The sequence below is a fragment of the Gorilla gorilla genome, chromosome 16 (assembly GCF_029281585.2).
Source record: "Gorilla gorilla gorilla isolate KB3781 chromosome 16, NHGRI_mGorGor1-v2.1_pri, whole genome shotgun sequence".
In the NCBI taxonomy this organism is placed as follows: Eukaryota; Metazoa; Chordata; class Mammalia; order Primates; family Hominidae; genus Gorilla; species Gorilla gorilla.
The window spans coordinates 106,703,735-106,727,881 of record NC_073240.2 but is presented as its reverse complement, the minus strand read 5'-3'; positions in this window follow the sequence as shown (position 1 = coordinate 106,727,881).

Here is a 24,147-nt window from a genome sequence, read left to right as displayed (position 1 = left end):
ATGCATAGATCTTCACCGCTACCTCTATAAACATGGAAATATCTACACCGCTATCTGTATGAACATGGAAATATCCACACCGCTATCTGTATGAACATGGAAATATCTACACCGCTATCTGTTTGAACATGGAAATATCTACACCGCTATCTGCATGAAAATTGAAATATCTACACTGCTATCTGCATATACATTTAAATATCTACACAGCTATCTCTTTACACATGGAAATAACTACACCGCTATCTGTATGAACATGGAAATATCTACACCGCCATCTGTATGAACACGGAAATATCTGCACCGCCATCTGTATGAACATATAAATATGTACACCGCCATCTGTATTAAGATGGAGATATCTACACTGCTATCTGTATAAACATGGAAATATCTACACCGCCATCTGTATGAACATATAAATATCTACACAGCCATCTGTATTAAGAAGGAAATATCTAAACCGCTATCTGTATAAACATGGAAATATCTACACCGCTGCCTGTATAAACAAGGAAATATCAGCACCGCTATCTGTATGAACATGGAAATATCTACACCGCTATCTGTATGAACATGGAAATATCCACTCCGCTATCTGTATGAACATGGAAATAGCTACACCGCTATCTGTATGAACATGGATATATCTACACAGCCATCTGGATGAACATGGAAATATCTACACCGCTATCTGTATAAACATGGAAATATCTACACCGCTATCTGTATGAACATGGAAATATCTGCACCGCTATCGGTATGAACATGGAAATATCTACACCGCTATCTGTATGAACATGGAAATACCTACACCGGTATCTGTTTGGACATGGAAATATCTACACCGCTATCTGCATGAAATTGGAAATATCTACACTGCTATCTGCATATACATTTAAATATCTACACTGCTATCTCTTTACACATGGAAATAACTACACCACTATCTGTATGAGAATGGAAATAACTACACCGCCATCTGTGTGAACATGGAAATATCTGCACCGCCATCTGTATGAACATATAAATATCTGCACCGCCATCTGTATTAAGACGGAGATATCTACACTGCTATCTGTATAAACATGGAAATATCTACACCGCCATCTGTATGAACATATAAATACGCCGCCATCTGTATTAAGAAGGAAATATCTAAACCGCTATCTGTATAAACATGGAAATATCTACACCGCTGCCTGTATAAACATGGAAATATCAGCACCGCTATCTGTATGAACATGGAAATATCTACACCGCTATCTGTAGGAACATGGAAATAGCTACACCGCTGCCTGTATAAACATGGAAATATCAGCACCGCTATCTGTATGAACATGGAAATATCTACACCACTATCTGTATGAACATGGATATATCTACACAGCCATCTGGATGAACATGGAAATATCTACACCACTATCTGTAAGAACATGGAAATATCTACACCGCTATCTGTGTAAACATGCATACATCTTCACCGCTATCAGTATAAACATGGAAATATCTACACCGCTATCTGTATGAACATGGAAATAGCTACACCACTATCTGTATGAACATGGAAATATCTACACCGCTATCTGCATGAACATGGATATATCTACACAGCCATGTGGATGAACATGGAAATATCTACACCGCTATCTGTGTAAACATGCATACATCTTCACCGCTATCTGTATAAACATGGAAATAACTACACAGCTATCTGTATGAACGTGGAAATATCTACACCGCTATCTGCATGAAAATGGAAATATCTACACTGCTATCTGCATATACATGGAAATATCTACACAGCTATCTCTTTACACATGGAAATAACTACACCGCTATCTCTATAAACATGGAAATATCTACACCGCTGCCTGTATAAACAAGGAAATATCAGAACCGCTATCTGTATGAACATGGAAATATCTACACCGCTATCTGTATGAACATGGAAATATCTACTCCGCTATCTGTATGAACATGGAAATAGCTACACCGCTATCTGTATGAACATGGATATATCTACACAGCCATCTGGATGAACATGGAAATATCTACACCGCTATCTGTATAAACATGGAAATATCTACACCGCTATCTGTATGAACATGGAAATATCTACACCGCTATCTGTTTGAACATGGAAATATCTACACCGCTATCTGCATGAAAATGGAAATATCTACACTGCTATCTGCATATACATTTAAATATCTTCACAGCTATCTCTTTACATTTGGAAATAACTACACTGCTATCTGCATGAACATGGAAATATCTACACCGCCATCTGTATGAACATGGAAATATCTGCACTGCCATCTGTATGAACATATAAATATCTACACCACAATCTGTATTAAGATAGAGATATCTCCACTGCTATCTGTATAAACATGGAAATATCTACACCGCTTTCTGTATAAACATGGAAATATCTACACCGCTATCTGTATAAACATGGAAATATCTACACCACTACCTGTATAAACATGGAAATATCAGCACCGCTATCTGTATGAACATGGAAATATCTACACCGCTATCTGTGTAAACATGCATACATCTTCACTGCTATCTCTTTAAACATGGAAATGTCTACAAGGCTATCTGTATGAACATGGAAATATCTACACCGCTATCTGCATGAAAATGGAAATATCTACGCTGCTATCTGCATATACATTTAAATATATTCACAGCTATCTCTTTACACATGGAAATAACTACACTGCTATCTGTATGAACATGGAAGTATCTACACCGCCATCTGTATGAACATGGAAATATCTGCACTGCCATCTGTATGAACATATAAATATCTACACCGCTATCTGTATAAACATGGAAATATCTACACCACTACCTGTATAAACATGGAAATATCAGCACCGCTATCTGTATGAACATGGAAATATCTACACCGCTATCTGTGTAAACATGCATACATCTTCACCGCTATCTGTATAAACATGGAAATGTCTACAAGGCTATCTGTATGAACATGGAAATATCTACACCGCTATCTGTACGAACATGGAAATATCTAAACCGCTATCTTCATGAAAATAGAAATATCTACACAGCTATCTGCATATACATGGAAATATCTACACAGCTATCTCTTTACACATGGAAATAACTACACCGCTATCTCTATGAACTTGGAAATATCTGCACCGCCATCTGTATGAACACATAAATATCTACACCGCCATCTGTATTAAGATGGAGATACCTACACCGCTATCTGTATAAACATGGAAATATCTACACCGCTATCTGCATAAACATGGAAATATCTACACCGCTATCTGTATAAACATGGAAATATCAGCACCGCTATCTGTATGAACAGGGAAATATCAGCCCCTCTATCTGTATGAACATGGAAGTATCTACACCGCTATCTGTATGAACACGGAAATATCTACACCGCTATCTGTATGAACACGGAAATATCTACACCGCTATCTGTTTGAACATGGAAATATCTACACCGCTATCTGTATGAACACGGAAATATCTACACCGCTATCTGTTTGAACATGGAAATATCTACACCGCTATCTGCATGAAAATGGAAATATATACACAGCTATCTGCATATACATGGAAACATCTACACAGCTATCTCTTTACACATGGAAAAAACTACACTGCTATCTGTATGAACATGGAAATATCTTCACCGCCATCTATATGAACATGGATAAATCTACACAGCCATCTGGATGAACATGGAAATATCTACACAACTATCTGTATGAACATGGAAATATCTACACCGCTATCTGTGTAAACATGCCTATATCTTCACCGCTATAAGTATAAACATGGAAATATCTACACCGCTATCTGTATGAACATGGAAATAGCTACAACACTATCTGTATGAACATGGAAATATCTACACCGCTATCTGTATGAACATGGATATATCTACACAGCCATCTGGATGAACATGGAAATATCTACACCGCTATCTGTGTAAACATGCATACATCTTCACCGCTATCTGTATAAACATGGAAATATCTACACCGCTATCTGTATGAACATGGAAATATCTACACCGCTATCTGTATGAACATGGAAATATCTACACCGCTATCTGTTTGAACATGGAAATATCTACACCGCTATCTGCATGAAAATGGAAATATCTACACTGCTATCTGCATATACATGGAAATATCTACACAGCTATCTCTTTACACATGGAAATAACTACACCGCTATCTGTATGAACATGGAAATATCCACACCGCCATCTGTATGAACATGGAAATATCTGCACCGCCATCTGTATGAACATATAAATATCTACACCGCCATCTGTATTAAGATGGAGATATCTACACCGCTCTCTGTATAAACATGGAAATATCTACACCGCTATCTGTATAAACATGGAAATATCTACACCGCTATCTGTATAAAGATGGAAATATCTACACCGCTACCTGTATAAACATGGAAATATCAGCACCGCTATCTGTATGAACATGGAAATATCTACACCGCTATCTGTATGAACATGGAAATATCTACACCGCTATCTGTATGAACATGGAAATATCTACACCGCTATCAGTATGAACAAGGAAATATCTACACCGCTATCTGTATGAACATGGATATATCTACACAGCCCTCTGGAAGAACATGGAAATATCCACACCGCTATCTGTGTAAACATGCATACATCTTCACCGCTATCTGTATAAACATGGAAATATCTACACCGCTATCTGTATGAACATGGAAATATCTACACCGCTATCTGTTTGAAGATGGAAATATATACACCGCTATCTGCATGGAAACGGAAATATCTACACAGCTATCTGCATATACATGGAAATATCTACACAGCTATCTCTTTACACATGGAAATAACTACACCGCTATCTGTATGAACATGGAAATATCTACACCGCCATCTGTATGAACATGGAAATATCTGCACCGCCATCTGTATGAACATATAAATATCAACACCGCCATCTGTATTAAGACGGAGATATCTACACTGCTATCTGAATAAACATGGAAATATCTACACCGCTATCTGTATAAACATGGAAATATCTACACCGCTATCTGTATAACCATGGAAATATCTACACCGCTACCTGTCTAAACATGGAAATATCAGCACCGCTATCTGTATGAACATGGAAATATCTACACCGCTGCCTGTATAAACATGGAAATATCAGCACGGCTATCTGTATGAACATGGAAATATCTACACCGCTATCTGTATGAACATGGAAATAACTACACTGCTATCTGTATGAACATGGAAATAGCTACACCGTTATCCGTATGAACATGGAAATAGCTACACCACTATCTGTATGAACATGGAAATATCTATACCGCTATCTGTATGAACATGGATATATCTACACAGCCATCTGGATGAACATGGAAATATCTACACCGCTATCTGTATGAACATGGAAATATCTACACCGCTATCTGTTTGAACATGGAAATATCTACACCGCTATCTGCATGAAAATGGAAATATCTACACTGCTATCTGCATATACATGGAAATATCTACACAGCTATCTCTTTACACATGGAAATAACTACACCACTATCTGTATGAACATGGAAATATCCACACCGCCATCTGTATTAACATGGAAATATCTGCACCGCCATCTGTATGAACATATAAATATCTACACCGCCATCTGTATTAAGATGGAGATATCTACACCGCTATCTGTATAAACATGGAAATATCTACACCGCTATCTGTATAAACATGGAAATATCTACACCGCTATCTGTATAAACATGGAAATATCTACACCTCTACCTGTATAAACATGGAAATATCAGCACCGCTATCTGTATGAACATGGAAATATCTACACCGCTATCTGTATGAACATGGAAATATCTACACCGCTATCTGTATGAACATGGAAATATCTACACCGCTATCAGTATGAACAAGGAAATATCTACACCGCTATCTGTATGAACATGGATATATCTACACAGCCCTCTGGAAGAACATGGAAATATCCACACCGCTATCTGTGTAAACATGCATACATCTTCACCGCTATCTGTACAAACATGGAAATATCTACACCGCTATCTGTATGAACATGGAAATATCTACACCGCTATCTGTTTGAAGATGGAAATATATACACCGCTATCTGCATGGAAACGGAAATATCTACACAGCTATCTGCATATACATGGAAATTTCTACACAGCTATCTCTTTACACATGGAAATAACTACACCGCTATCTGTATGAACATGGAAATATCTACACCGCCATCTGTATGAACATGGAAATATCTGCACCGCCATCAGTATGAACATATAAATATCTACACCGCCATCTGTATTAAGACGGAGATATCTACACTGCTATCTGAATAAACATGGAAATATCTACACCGCTATCTGTATAAACATGGAAATATCTACACCGCTATCTGTATAACCATGGAAATATCTACACCGCTACCTGTATAAACATGGAAATATCAGCACCGCTATCTGTATGAACATGGAAATATCTACACCGCTGCCTGTATAAACATGGAAATATCAGCACGGCTATCTGTATGAACATGGAAATATCTACACCGCTATCTGTATGAACATGGAAATAACTACACTGCTTTCTGTATGAACATGGAAATAGCTGCACCGTTATCTGTATGAACATGGAAATATCTACACCGCTATCTGTATGAACATGGATATATCTACACAGCCATCTGGATGAACATGGAAATATCTACACCGCTATCTGTATGAACATGGAAATATCTACACCGCTATCTGTTTGAACATGGAAATATCTACACCGCTATCTGAATGATCATGGAAATATCTACACCATTATCTGCATGAAAATGGAAATATCTACACTGCTATCTGCATATACATGGAAATATCTACACAGCTATCTCTTTACACATGGAAATAACTACACCGCTATCTGTATGAACATGGAAATATCCACACCGCCATCTGTATGAACATGGAAATATCTGCACCGCCATCTGTATGAACATATAAATATCTACACCGCCATCTGTATTAAGATGGAGATATCTACACCGCTATCTGTATAAACATGGAAATATCTACACCGCTATCTGTATAAACATGGAAATATCTACACCGCTATCTGTATAAACATGGAAATATCTACACCGCTACCTGTATAAACATGGAAATATCAGCACCGCTATCTGTATGAACATGGAAATATCTACACCGCTATCTGTATGAACATGGAAATATCTACACCGCTATCTGTATGAACATGGAAATATCTACACCGCTATCAGTATGAACAAGGAAATATCTACACCGCTATCTGTATGAACATGGATATATCTACACAGCCCTCTGGAAGAACATGGAAATATCCACACCGCTATCTGTGTAAACATGCATACATCTTCACCGCTATCTGTATAAACATGGAAATATCTACACCGCTATCTGTATGAACATAGAAATGTCTACACCGCTATCTGTTTGAAGATGGAAATATATACACCGCTATCTGCATGGAAACGGAAATATCTACATAGCTATCTGCATATACATGGAAATATCTACACAGCTATCTCTTTACACATGGAAATAACTACACCGCTATCTGTATGAACATGGAAATATCTACACCGCCATCTGTATGAACATGGAAATATCTGCACCGCCATCTGTATGAACATATAAATATCTACACCGCCATCTGTATTAAGACGGAGATATCTACACTGCTATCTGAATAAACATGGAAATATCTACACAGCTATCTGTATAAACATGGAAATATCTACACCGCTATCTGTATAACCATGGAAATATCTACACCGCTACCTGTATAAACATGGAAATATCAGCACCGCTATCTGTATGAACATGGAAATATCTACACCGCTGCCTGTATAAACATGGAAAAATCAGCACGGCTATCTGTATGAACATGGAAATATCTACACCGCTATCTGTATGAACATGGAAATAACTACACTGCTATCTGTATGAACATGGAAATAGCTACACCGTTATCTGTATGAACATGGAAATAGCTACACCACTATCTGTATGAACATGGAAATATCTACACCGCTATCTGTATGAACATGGATATATCTACACAGCCATCTGGATGAACATGGAAATATCTACACCGCTATCTGTATGAACATGGAAATATCTACACCACTAGCTGTATGAACATGGATATATCTACACAGCCTTCTGGATGAACATGGAAATATCTACACCGCTATCTGTGTAAACATGCATAGATCTTCACCGCTACCTCTATAAACATGGAAATAACAACACCGCTATCTGTATGAACATGGAAATATCCACACCGCTATCTGTATGAACATGGAAATATCTACACCGCTATCTGTTTGAACATGGAAATATCTACACCGCTATCTGCATGAAAATGGAAATATCTACACTGCTATCTGCATATACATTTAAATATCTACACAGCTATCTCTTTAAACATGGAAATAACTACACCGCTATCTGTATGAACATGGAAATATCTACACCGCCATCTGTATGAACACGGAAATATCTGCACCGCCATCTGTATGAACTTATAAATATCTACACCGCCATCTGTATTAAGATGGAGATATCTACACTGCTATCTGTATAAACATGGAAATATCTGCACCGCCATCTGTATGAACATATAAATATCTACACAGCCATCTGTATTAAGAAGGAAATATCTAAACCGCTATCTGTATAAACATGGAAATATCTACACCGCTGCCTGTATAAACAAGGAAATATCAGCACCGCTATCTGTATTAACATGGAAATATCTACACCGCTATCAGTATGAACATGGAAATATCTACTCCGATCTCTGTATGAACATGGAAATAGCTACACCGCTATCTGTATGAACATGGATATATCTACACAGCCATCTGGATGAACATGGAAATATCTACACCGCTATCTGTATAAACATAGAAATATCTACACCGCTATCTGTATGAACATGGAAATATCTACACCGTTATCTGTATGAACATGGAAATATCTACACCGCTATCTGTTTGAACATGGAAATATCTACACCGCTATCTGCATGAAAATGGAAATATCTACACTGCTATCTGCATATTCATTTAAATATCTACACAGCTAACTCTTTACACATGGAAATAACTACACTGCTATCTGCATGAACATGGAAACATCTACACCGCCATCTGTATGAACATGGAAATATCTGCACTGCCATCTGTATGAACATATAAATATCTACACCGCAATCTGTATTAAGATAGTGATATCTCCACTGATATCTGTATAAACATGGAAATATCTACACCACTATCTGTATAAACATGGAAATATCTACACCGCTATCTGTATAAACATGGAAATATCTACACCACTACCTGTATAAACATGGAAATATCAGCACCGCTATCTGTATGAACACGGAAATATCTACACCGCTATCTGTGTAAACATGCATACATCTTCACCGCTATCTGTATAAACATGGAAATGTCTACAAGGCTATCTGTATGAACATGGCAATATCTACACCGCTATCTGTACGAACATGGAAATATCTAAACCGCTATCTGCATGAAAATAGAAATATCTACACAGCTATCTGCATATACATGGAAATATCTACACAGCTCTCTCTTTACACATGGAAATAACTACACCGCTATCTGTATGAACATGGAAATATCTGCACCGCCATCTGTATGAACACATAAATATCTACACCGCCATCTGTATTAAGATGGAGATACCTACACAGCTATCTGTATAAACATGGAAATATCTACACCGCTATCTGTATAAACATGGAAATATCTACACCGCTATCTGTATAAACATGGAAATATCAGCACCGCTATCTGTATGAACATGGAAATATCAACACCGCTATCTGTTTGAACATGGAAATATCTACACCGCTATCTGCATAAAAATGGAAATATCTACACTGCTATCTGCATATTCATTTAAATATCTACACAGCTATCTCTTTACACATGGAAATAACTACACTGCTATCTGCATGAACATGGAAACATCTACACAGCCATCTGTATGAACATGGAAATATCTGCACTGCCATCTGTATGAACATATAAATATCTACACCGCAATCTGTATTAAGATAGAGATATCTCCACTGCTATCTGTATAAACATGGAAATATCTACACCGCTATCTGTATAAACATGGAAATATCTACACCGCTATCTGTATAAACATGGAAATATCTACACCACTACCTGTATAAACATGGAAATATCAGCACCGCTATCTGTATGAACATGGAAATATCTACACCGCTATCTGTGTAAACATGCATACATCTTCACCGCTATCTGTATAAACATGGAAATGTCTACAAGGCTATCTGTATGAACATGGAAATATCTACAGCGCTATCTGTACGAACATGGAAATATCTAAACCGCTATCTGCATGAAAATAGAAATATCAACACAGCTATCTGCATATACATGGAAATATCTACACAGCTATCCCTTTACACATGGAAATAACTACACCGCTATCTGTATGAACATGGAAATATCTGCACCGCCATCTGTATGAACACATAAATATCTACACCGCCATCTGTATTAAGATGGAGATACCTACACGGCTATCTGTATAAACATGGAAATATCTACACCGCTATCTGTATAAACATGGAAATATCTACACCGCTATCTGTATAAACATGGAAATATCAGCACCGCTATCTGTATGAACATGGAAATATCAGCCCCTCTATCTGTATGAACATGGAAGTATCTACACCGCTATCTGTATGAACATGGAATTATCTACACCGCTATCTGTATGAACACGGAAATATCTACAACGCTATCTGTTTGAACATGGAAATATCTACACCGCTATCTGTATGAACACGGAAATATCTACACCGCTATCTGTTTGAACATGGAAATACCTACACCGCTATCTGCATGAAAATGGAAATATATACACAGCTATCTGCATGTACATGGAAATATCTACACAGCTATCTCTTTACACATGGAAAAAACTACACCGCTATCTGTATGAACATGGAAATATCTTCACCGCCATCTTTATGAACATGGATATATCTACACAGCCATCTGGATGAACATGGAAATATCTACACCGCTATCTGCATGAACATGGAAATATCTACACCGATATCTGTGTAAACATGAATACATCTTCACCGCTATCTGTATAAACATGGAAATATCTACACTGCTATCTGTATGAACATGGAAATATCTACACCGCTATCTATTTGAACATGGAAATATCTACAACGCTATCTGCATGAAAATGGAAATATCTACACAGCGATCTGCATATACAAGGAAATATCCACAAAGCTATCTCTTTACACATGGAAATAAGTACAGCGCTATTTCTATAAACATGGAAATAGCTACACCGCCATCTGTATGAACATGGAAATATCTACACCGCTATCTGTATGAACATGGGAATATCTACACCGCTTTCTGTATGAACATGGATATATCTACACAGCCCTCTGGATGAACATGGAAATATCCACACCGCTATCTGTGTAAACATGCATACATCTTCACCGCTATCTGTAGAAACATGGAAATATCTACACCGCTATCTGTATGAACATGGAAATATCTACACCGCTATCTGTTTGAAGATGGAAATATATACACCGCTATCTGCATGAAAATGGAAATATCTACACAACTATCTTCATATAGATGGAAATATCTACACAGCTATCTCTTTACACATGGAAATAACTACACCACTATCTGTATGAACATGGAAAAATCTACACCGCCATCTGTATGAACATGGAAATATCTGCACCTCCATCTGTATGAACATATAAATATCTACACCGCCACCTGTATTAAGATGGAGATATCTTCACCGCTATCTGAATAAACATGGAAATATCTACACCGCTATCTGTATAAACATGGAAATATCTACACCGCTATGTGTATAACAATGGAAATATCTGCACCGCTACCTGTATAAACATGGAAATATCAGCACCGCTATCTGTATGAACATGGAAATATCTACACCGCTATCTGTATGAACATGGAAATATCTACACCGCTATCTGTTTGAACATGGAAATATCTACACCGCTATCTGCATGAAAATGGAAATATCTACACTGCTATCTGCATATACATGGAAATATCTACACAGCTATCTCTTTACACATGGAAATAACTACACCGCTATATCTATAAACATGGAAATATCTACACTGCCATCTGTTTGAACATGGAAATATCTGCACCGCCATCTGTATGAACATATAAATATCTACACCGCTATCTGCATTAAGAAGGAAATATCTAAACCGCTATCTGTATAAACATGGAAATATCTAAACCGCTGCCTGTATAAACATGGAAATATCAGCACCGCTATCTGTATGAACATGGAAATATCTACACCGCTATCTGTATGAACATGGAAATATCTACACTGCTATCTGTATGAACATGGAAATAGCTACACCGTTATCTGTATGAACATGGAAATAGCTTCACCACTATCTGTATGAACATGGAAATATCTACACCGCTATCTGTAAGAACATGGATATATCTACACAGCCATCTGGATGAACATGGAAATATCTACACCGCTATCTGTATGAACATGGAAATATGTACACCGCTATCTGTATGAACATGGATATATCTACACAGGCATCTGGATGAACATGGAATTATCTACACCGCTCTCTGTGTAAACATGCATAGAACTTCACCGCTATCTCTATAAACATGGAAATATCTACACCGCTATCTGAATGAACATGGAAATATCAACACCGCTATCTGTATGAACATGGAAATATCTACACCGCTATCTGTTTGAACATGGAAATATCTACACCGCTATCTTTAAGAACTTGGATATATCTACACAGCCATCTGGATGAACATGGAAATATCTACACCGCTATCTGTATGAACATGGAAATATTTACACCGCTATCTGTATGAACCTGGATATATCTACACAGCCATCTGGATGAACATGGAAATATCTACACCGCTATCTGTGTAAACATGCATACATCTTCACCATTATCTGTATAAACATGGAAATATCCACACCGCTATCTGTATGAACATGGAAATATCTACACCGCTATCTGTTTGAACATGGAAATATCTACACCGCTATCTGTATGAAAATGTAAATATCTACACTGCTATCTGCATATACATTTAAATATCTACACAGCTATCTCTTTACACATGGAAATAACTACACCGCTATCTGTATGAACATGGAAATATCTACACCGCCATCTGTATGAACACGGAAATATCTGCACCGCCATCCATAAGAACATATAAATATCTACACCGCCATCTGTATTAAGATGGAGATATCTACACTGCTATCTGTATAAACATGGAAATATCTAAACCGCCATCTGTATGAACATATAAATATCTACACCGCCATCTGTATTAAGAAGGAAATATCTAAACCGCTATCTGTATAAACATGGAAATATCTACACCGCTGCCTGTATAAACAAGGAAATATCAGCACCGCTATCTGTATGAACATGGAAATATCTACACCGCTATCTGTATGAACATGGAAATATCTACACCGCTATCTGTATGAACAAGGAAATAGCTACACCGCTATCTGAATGAACATGGATATATCTACACAGCCATCTGGATGAACATGAAAATATCTACACCGCTATCTGTGTAAACATGCATACATCTTCACCACTATCTGTATAAACATGGAAATATCTGCACCGCTATCGGTATGAACATGGAAATATCTACACCGCTATCTGTATGAACATGGAAATACCTACACCGCTATCTGTTTGGACATGGAAATATCTACACCGCTATCTGCATAAAATTGGAAATATCTTCACCGCTATCTGCATGAAATTGGAAATATCTACACTGCTATCTGCATATACATTTAAATATCTACACAGCTATCTCTTTACACATGGAAATAACTACACCACTATCTGTATGAACATGGAAATAACTACACCGCCATCTGTATGAACATGGAAATATCTGCACCGCCATCTGTATGAACATATAAATATCTACACCGCCATCTGTATTAAGATGGAGATATCTACACTGCTATCTGTATAAACATGGAAATATCTACACCGCCCTCTGTATGAACATATAAATACGCCGCCATCTGTATTAAGAAGGAAATATCTAAACCGCTATCTGTATAAACATGGAAATATCTACACCGCTGCCTGTATAAACATGGAAATATCAGCACCGCTATCTGTATGAACATGGAAATATCTACACCGCTATCTGTAGGAACATGGAAATAGCTACACCGCTGCCTGTATTAACATGGAAATATCAGCACCGCTATCTGTATGAACATGGAAATATCTACACCACTATCTGTATGAACATGGATATATCTACACAGCCATCTGGATGAACATGGAAATATCTACACCACTATCTGTAAGAACATGGAAATATCTACACCGCTATCTGTGTAAACATGCATACATCTTCACCGCTATCAGTATAAACATGGAAATATCTACACCGCTATCTGTATGAACATGGAAATAGCTACACCGCTATCTGTATGAACATGGAAATATCTACACCGCTATCTGCATGGAAATGGAAATATCTACACTGCTATCTGCATATACATGGAAATATCTACACAGCTATCTCTTTACACATGGAAATAACTACACCGCTATCTGTATGAACATGGAAATATCCACACCGCCATCTGTATGAACATGGAAATATCTGCACCGCCACCTGTATGAACATATAAATATCTACACCGCCATCTGTATTAAGATGGAGATATCTACACCGCTATCTGTATAAACATGGAAATATCTACACCGCTATCTGTATAAACATGGAAATATCTACACCGCTATCTGTATAAACATGGAAATTTCTACACCGCTACCTGTATAAACATGGAAATATCAGCACCGCTATCTGTATGAACTTGGAAATATCTACACCGCTATCTGTATGAACATGGAAATATCTACACCGCTATCAGTATGAACAAGGAAATATCTACACCGCTATCTGTATGAACATGGATATATCTACACAGCCCTCTGGATGAACATGGAAATATCCACACCGCTATCTGTGTAAACATGCATACATCTTCACCGCTATCTGTATAAACATGCAAATATCTACACCGCTATCTGTATGAACACGGAAATATCTACAACGCTATCTGTTTGAAGATGGAAATATATGCACCGCTATCTGCATGAAAACGGAAATATCTACACAGCTATCTGCATATACATGGAAATATCTACACAGCTATCTCTTTACACATGGAAATAACTACACCGCTATCTGTATGAACATGGAAATATCTACACCGCCATCTGTATGAACATGGAAATATCTGCACCGCCATCTGTATGAACATATAAATATCTACACCGCCATCTGTATTAAGACGGAGATATCTACACTGCTATCTGAGTAAACATGGAAATATCTACACCGCTATCAGTATAAACATGGAAATATCTACACCGCTATCTGTATAACCATGGAAATATCTACACCGCTACCTGTATAAACATGGAAATATCAGCACCGCTGTCTGTATGAACATGGAAATATCTACACTGCTGCCTGTATAAACATGGAAATATCAGCAGCACTATCAGTATGAACATGGAAATAACTACACTGCTATCTGTATGAACATGGAAATAGCTACACCGTTATCTGTATGAACATGGAAATATCTACACCGCTATCTGTATGAACATGGATATATCTACACAGCCATCTGGATGAACATGGAAATATCTACACCGCTATCTGTATGAACATGGAAATATCTACACCGCTATCTGTATGAACATGGATATATCTACACAGCCATCTGGATGAACATAGAAATATCTAAACCGCTATCTGTGTAAACATGCATAGATCTTCACCGCTACCTCTATAAACATGGAAATATCTACACCGCTATCTGTATAAACATGGAAATATCTACACCGCTATCTGTATGAACATGGAAATATCCACTCCGCTATCTGTATGAACATGGAAATAGCTACACCGCTATCTGTATGAACATGGATATATCTACACAGCCATCTGGATGAACATGGAAATATCTACACCGCTATCTGTATAAACATGGAAATATCTACACCGCTATCTGTATGAACATGGAAATATCTGCACCGCTATCGGTATGAACATGGAAATATCTACACCGCTATCTGTATGAACATGGAAATACCTACACCGCTATCTGTTTGGACATGGAAATATCTACACCGCTATCTGCATGAAATTGGAAATATCTACACTGCTATCTGCATATACATTTAAATATCTACACAGCTATCTCTTTACACATGGAAATAACTACACCACTATCTGTATGAACATGGAAATAACTACACCGCCATCTGTATGAAAATGGAAATATCTGCACCGCCATCTGTATGAACATATAAATATCTACACCGCCATCTGTATTAAGACGGAGATATCTACACTGCTATCTGTATAAACATGGAAATATCTACACCGCCATCTGTATGAACATATAAATACGCCGCCATCTGTATTAAGAAGGAAATATCTAAACCGCTATCTGTATAAACATGGAAATATCTACACCGCTGCCTGTATAAACATGGAAATATCAGCACCGCTATCTGTATGAACATGGAAATATCTACACCGCTATCTGTAGGAACATGGAAATAGCTACACCGCTGCCTGTATAAACATGGAAATATCAGCACCGCTATCTGTATGAACATGGAAATATCTACACCACTATCTGTATGAACATGGATATATCTACACAGCCATCTGGATGAACATGGAAATATCTACACCACTATCTGTAAGAACATGGAAATATCTACACAGCTATCTGTGTAAACATGCATACATCTTCACCGCTATCAGTATAAACATGGAAATATCTACACCGCTATCTGTATGAACATGGAAATAGCTACACCACTATCTGTATGAACATGGAAATATCTACACCGCTATCTGCATGAACATGGATATATCTACACAGCCATGTGGATGAACATGGAAATATCTACACCGCTATCTGTGTAAACATGCATACATCTTCACCGCTATCTGTATAAACATGGAAATAACTACACAGCTATCTGTATGAACATGGAAATATCTACACCGCTATCTGCATGAAAATGGAAATATCTACACTGCTATCTGCATATACATGGAAATATCTACACAGCTATCTCTTTACACATGGAAATAACTACACCGCTATCTGTATGAACATGGAAATATCCACACCGCCATCTGTATGAACATGGAAATATCTGCACCGCCATCTGTATGAACATATAAATATCTACACCGCCATCTGTATTAAGATGGAGATATCTACACCGCTATCTGTATAAACATGGAAATATCTACACCGCTATCTGTATAAACATGGAAATATCTACACCGCTATCTGTATAAACATGGAAATACCTACACCGCTACCTGTATAAACATGGAAATATCAGCACCGATATCTGTAGGAACTTGGAAATATCTACACTGGTATCTGTATGAACATGGAAATATCTACACCGCTATCTGTATGAACATGGAAATATCTACACCGCTATCAGTATGAACAAGGAAATATCTACACCGCTATCTGTATGAACATGGATATATCTACACAGCCCTCTGGATGAACATGGAAATATCCACACCGCTATCTGTGTAAACATGCATACATCTTCACCGCTATCTGTATAAACATGGAAATATCTACACCGCTATCTGTATGAACATGGAAATATCTACACCGCTATCTGTTTGAACATGGAAATATCTACACCGCTATCTGCATGAAAATGGAAATATCTACACTGCTATCTGCATATACATGGAAATATCTACACAGCTATCTCTTTACACATGGAAATAACTACACCGCTATCTCTATAAACATGGAAATATCTACACCGCTGCCTGTATAAACAAGGAAATATCAGAACCGCTATCTGTATGAACATGGAAATATCTACACCGCTATCTGTATGAACATGGAAATATCTACTCCGCTATCTGTATGAACATGGAAATAGCTACACCGCTATCTGTATGAACATGGATATATCTACACAGCCATCTGGATGAACATGGAAATATCTACACCGCTATCTGTATAAACATGGAAATATCTACACCGCTATCTGTATGAACATGGAAATATCTACACCGCTATCTGTATGAACATGGAAATATCTACACCGCTATCTGTTTGAACATGGAAATATCTACACCGCTATCTGCATGAAAATGGAAATATCTACACTGCTATCTGCATATACATTTAAATATCTTCACAGCTATCTCTTTACATTTGGAAATAACTACACTGCTATCTGCATGAACATGGAAATATCTACACAGCCATCTGTATGAACATGGAAATATCTGCACTGCCATCTGTATGAACATATAAATATCTACACCACAATCTGTATTAAGATAGAGATATCTCCACTGCTATCTGTATAAACATGGAAATATCTACACCGCTATCTGTATAAACATGGAAATATCTACACCCCTATCTGTATAAACATGGAAATATCTACACCACTACCTGTATAAACATGGAAATATCAGCACCGCTATCTGTATGAACATGGAAATATCTACACCGCTATCTGTGTAAACATGCATACATCTTCACTGCTATCTCTATAAACATGGAAATGTCTACAAGGCTATCTGTATGAACATGGAAATATCTACACCGCTATCTGCATGAAAATGGAAATATCTACGCTGCTATCTGCATATACATTTAAATATATTCACAGCTATCTCTTTACACATGGAAATAACTACACTGCTATCTGTATGAACATGGAAATATCTACACCGCCATCTGTATGAACATGGAAATATCTGCACTGCCATCTGTATGAACATATAAATATCTACACCGCAATCTGTATAAACATGGAAATATCTACACCACTACCTGTATAAACATGGAAATATCAGCACCGCTATCTGTATGAACATGGAAATATCTACACCGCTATCTGTGTAAACATGCATACATCTTCACCGCTATCTGTATAAACATGGAAATGTCTACAAGGCTATCTGTATGAACATGGAAATATCTACACCGCTATCTGTACGAACATGGAAATATCTAAACAGCTATCTGCATGAAAATAGAAATATCTACACAGCTATCTGCATATACATGGAAATATCTACACAGCTATCTCTTTACACATGGAAATAACTACACCGCTATCTGTATGAACTTGGAAATATCTGCACCGCCATCTGTATGAACACATAAATATCTACACCGCCATCTGTATTAAGATGGAGATACCTACACAGCTATCTGTATAAACATGGAAATATCTACACCGCTATCTGTATAAACATGGAAATATCTACACCGCTATCTGTATAAACATGGAAATATCAGCACCGCTATCTGTATGAACAGGGAAATATCAGACCCTCTATCTGTATGAACATGGAAGTATCTACACCGCTATCTGTATGAACACGGAAATATCTACACCGCTATCTGTATGAACACGGAAATATCTACACCGCTATCTGTTTGAACATGGAAATATCTACACCGCTATCTGTATGAACACGGAAATATCTACACCGCTATCTGTTTGAACATGGAAATATCTACACCGCTATCTGCATGAAAATGGAAATATATACACAGCTATCTGCATATACATGGAAACATCTACACAGCTATCTCTTTACACATGGAAAAAACTACACCGCTATCTGTATGAACATGGAAATATCTTCACCGCCATCTATATGAACATGGATAAATCTACACAGCCATCTGGATGAACATGGAAATATCTACACAACTATCTGTATGAACATGGAAATATCTACACCGCTATCTGTGTAAACATGCCTATATCTTCACCGCTATAAGTATAAACATGGAAATATCTACACCGCTATCTGTATGAACATGGAAATAGCTACAACACTATCTGTATGAACATGGAAATATCTACACCGCTATCTGTATGAACATGGATATATCTACACAGCCATCTGGATGAACATGGAAATATCTACACCGCTATCTGTGTAAACATGCATACATCTTCACCGCTATCTGTATAAACATGGAAATATCTACACCGCTATCTGTATGAACATGGAAATACCTACACCGCTATCTGTATGAACATGGAAATATCTACACCGCTATCTGTTTGAACATGGAAATATCTACACCGCTATCTGCATGAAAATGGAAATATCTACACTGCTATCTGCATATACATGGAAATACCTACACAGCTATCTCTTTACACATGGAAATAACTACACCGCTATCTGTATGAACATGGAAATATCCACACCGCCATCTGTATGAACATGGAAATATCTGCACCGCCATCTGTATGAACATATAAATATCTACACCGCCATCTGTATTAAGATGGAGATATCTACACCGCTATCTGTATAAACATGGAAATATCTACACCGCTATCTGTATAAACATGGAAATATCTACACCGCTATCTGTATAAAGATGGAAATATCTACACCGCTACCTGTATAAACATGGAAATATCAGCACCGCTATCTGTATGAACATGGAAATATCTACACGGCTATCTGTATGAACATGGAAATATCTACACCGCTATCTGTATGAACATGGAAATATCTACACCGCTATCAGTATGAACAAGGAAATATCTACACCGCTATCTGTATGAACATGGATATATCTACACAGCCCTCTGGAAGAACATGGAAATATCCACACCGCTATCTGTGTAAACATGCATACATCTTCACCGCTATCTGTATAAACATGGAAATATCTACACCGCTATCTGTATGAACATGGAAATATCTACACCGCTATCTGTTTGAAGATGGAAATATATACACCGCTATCTGCATGGAAACGGAAATATCTACACAGCTATCTGCATATACATGGAAATATCTACACAGCTATCTCTTTACACATGGAAATAACTACACCGCTATCTGTATGAACATGGAAATATCTACACCGCCATCTGTATGAACATGGAAATATCTGCACCGCCATCTGTATGAACATATAAATATCTACACCGCCATCTGTATTAAGACGGAGATATCTACACTGCTATCTGAATAAACATGGAAATATCTACACCGCTATCTGTATAAACATGGAAATATCTACACTGCTATCTGTATAACCATGGAAATATCTACACCGCTACCTGTATAAACATGGAAATATCAGCACCGCTATCTGTATGAACATGGAAATATCTACACCGCTGCCTGTATAAACATGGAAATATCAGCACGGCTATCTGTATGAACATGGAAATATCTACACCGCTATCTGTGTGAACATGGAAATAACTACACTGCTATCTGTATGAACATGGAAATAGTTACACCGTTATCTGTATGAACATGGAAATAGCTACACCACTATCTGTATGAACATGGAAATATCTACACCGCTATCTGTATGATCATGGATATATCTACACAGCCATCTGGATGAACATGGAAATATCTACACCGCTATCTGTATGAACATGGAAATATCTACACCACTAGCTGTATGAACATGGATATATCTACACAGCCTTCTGGATGAACATGGAAATATCTACACCGCTATCTGTTTGAACATGGAAATATCTACACCGCTATCTGCATGAAAATGGAAATATCTACACTGCTATCTGCATATACATTTAAATATCTACACAGCTATCTCTTTAAACATGGAAATAACTACACCGCTATCTGTATGAACATGGAAATATCTACACCGCCATCTGTATGAACACGGAAATATCTGCACCGCCATCTGTATGAACATATAAATATCTACACCGCCATCTGTATTAAGATGGAGATATCTACACTGCTATCTGTATAAACATGGAAATATCTCCACCGCCATCTGTATGAACATATAAATATCTACACAGCCATCTGTATTAAGAAGGAAATATCTAAACCGCTATCTGTATAAACATGGAAATATCTACACCGCTGCCTGTATAAACAAGGAAATATCAGCACCGCTATCTGTATTAACATGGAAATATCTACACCGCTATCAGTATGAACATGGAAATATCTACTCCGATCTCTGTATGAACATGGAAATAGCTACACCGCTATCTGTTTGAACATGGAAATATCTACACCGCTATCTGCATGAAAATGGAAATATCTACACTGCTATCTGCATATTCATTTAAATATCTACACAGCTAACTCTTTACACATGGAAATAACTACACTGCTATCTGCATGAACATGGAAACATCTACACCGCCATCTGTATGAACATGGAAATATCTGCACTGCCATCTGTATGAACATATAAATATCTACACCGCAATCTGTATTAAGATAGAGATATCTCCACTGCTATCTGTATAAACATGGAAATATCTACACCGCTATCTGTATAAACATGGAAATATCTACACCGCTATCTGTATAAACATGGAAATATCTACACCACTACCTGTATAAACATGGAAATATCAGCACCGCTATCTGTATGAACATGGAAATATCTACACCGCTATCTGTGTAAACATGCATACATCTTCACCGCTATCTGTATAAACATGGAAATGTCTACAAGGCTATCTGTATGAACATGGAAATATCTACACCGCTATCTGTACGAACATGGAAATATCTAAACCGCTATCTGCATGAAAATAGAAATATCTACACAGCTATCTGCATATACATGGAAATATCTACACAGCTCTCTCTTTACACATGGAAAGAACTACACCGCTATCTGTATGAACATGGAAATATCTGCACCGCCATCTGTATGAACACATAAATATCTACACCGCCATCTGTATTAAGATGGAGATACCTACACAGCTATCTGTATAAACATGGAAATATCTACACCGCTATCTGTATAAACATGGAAATATCTACACCGCTATCTGTATAAACATGGAAATATCAGCACCGCTATCTGTATGAACATGGAAATATCAACACCGCTATCTGTTTGAACATGGAAATATCTACACCGCTATCTGCATAAAAATGGAAATATCTACACTGCTATCTGCATATTCATTTAAATATCTACACAGCTATCTCTTTACACATGGAAATAACTACACTGCTATCTGCATGAACATGGAAACATCTACACAGTCATCTGTATGAACATGGAAATATCTGCACTGCCATCTGTATGAACATATAAATATCTACACCGCAATCTGTATTAAGATAGAGATATCTCCACTGCTATCTGTATAAACATGGAAATATCTACACCGCTATCTGTATAAACATGGAAATATCTACACCGCTATCTGTATAAACATGGAAATATCTACACCACTACCTGTATAAACATGGAAATATCAGCACCGCTATCTGTATGAACATGGAAATATCTACACCGCTATCTGTGTAAACATGCATACATCTTCACCGCTATCTGTATAAACATGGAAATGTCTACAAGGCTATCTGTATGAACATGGAAATATCTACAGCGCTATCTGTACGAACATGGAAATATCTAAACCGCTATCTGCATGAAAATAGAAATATCAACACAGCTATCTGCATATACATGGAAATATCTACACAGCTATCCCTTTACACATGGAAATAACTACACCGCTATCTGTATGAACATGGAAATATCTGCACCGCCATCTGTATGAACACATAAATATCTACACCGCCATCTGTATTAAGATGGAGATACCTACACCGCTATCTGTATAAACATGGAAATATCTACACCGCCATCTGCATGAACATGGAAATATCTACACCGCTATCTGTATAAACATGGAAATATCAGCACCGCTATCTGTATGAACATGGAAATATCAGCCCCTCTATCTGTATGAACATGGAAGTATCTACACCGCTATCTGTATGAACATGGAATTATCTACACCGCTATCTGTATGAA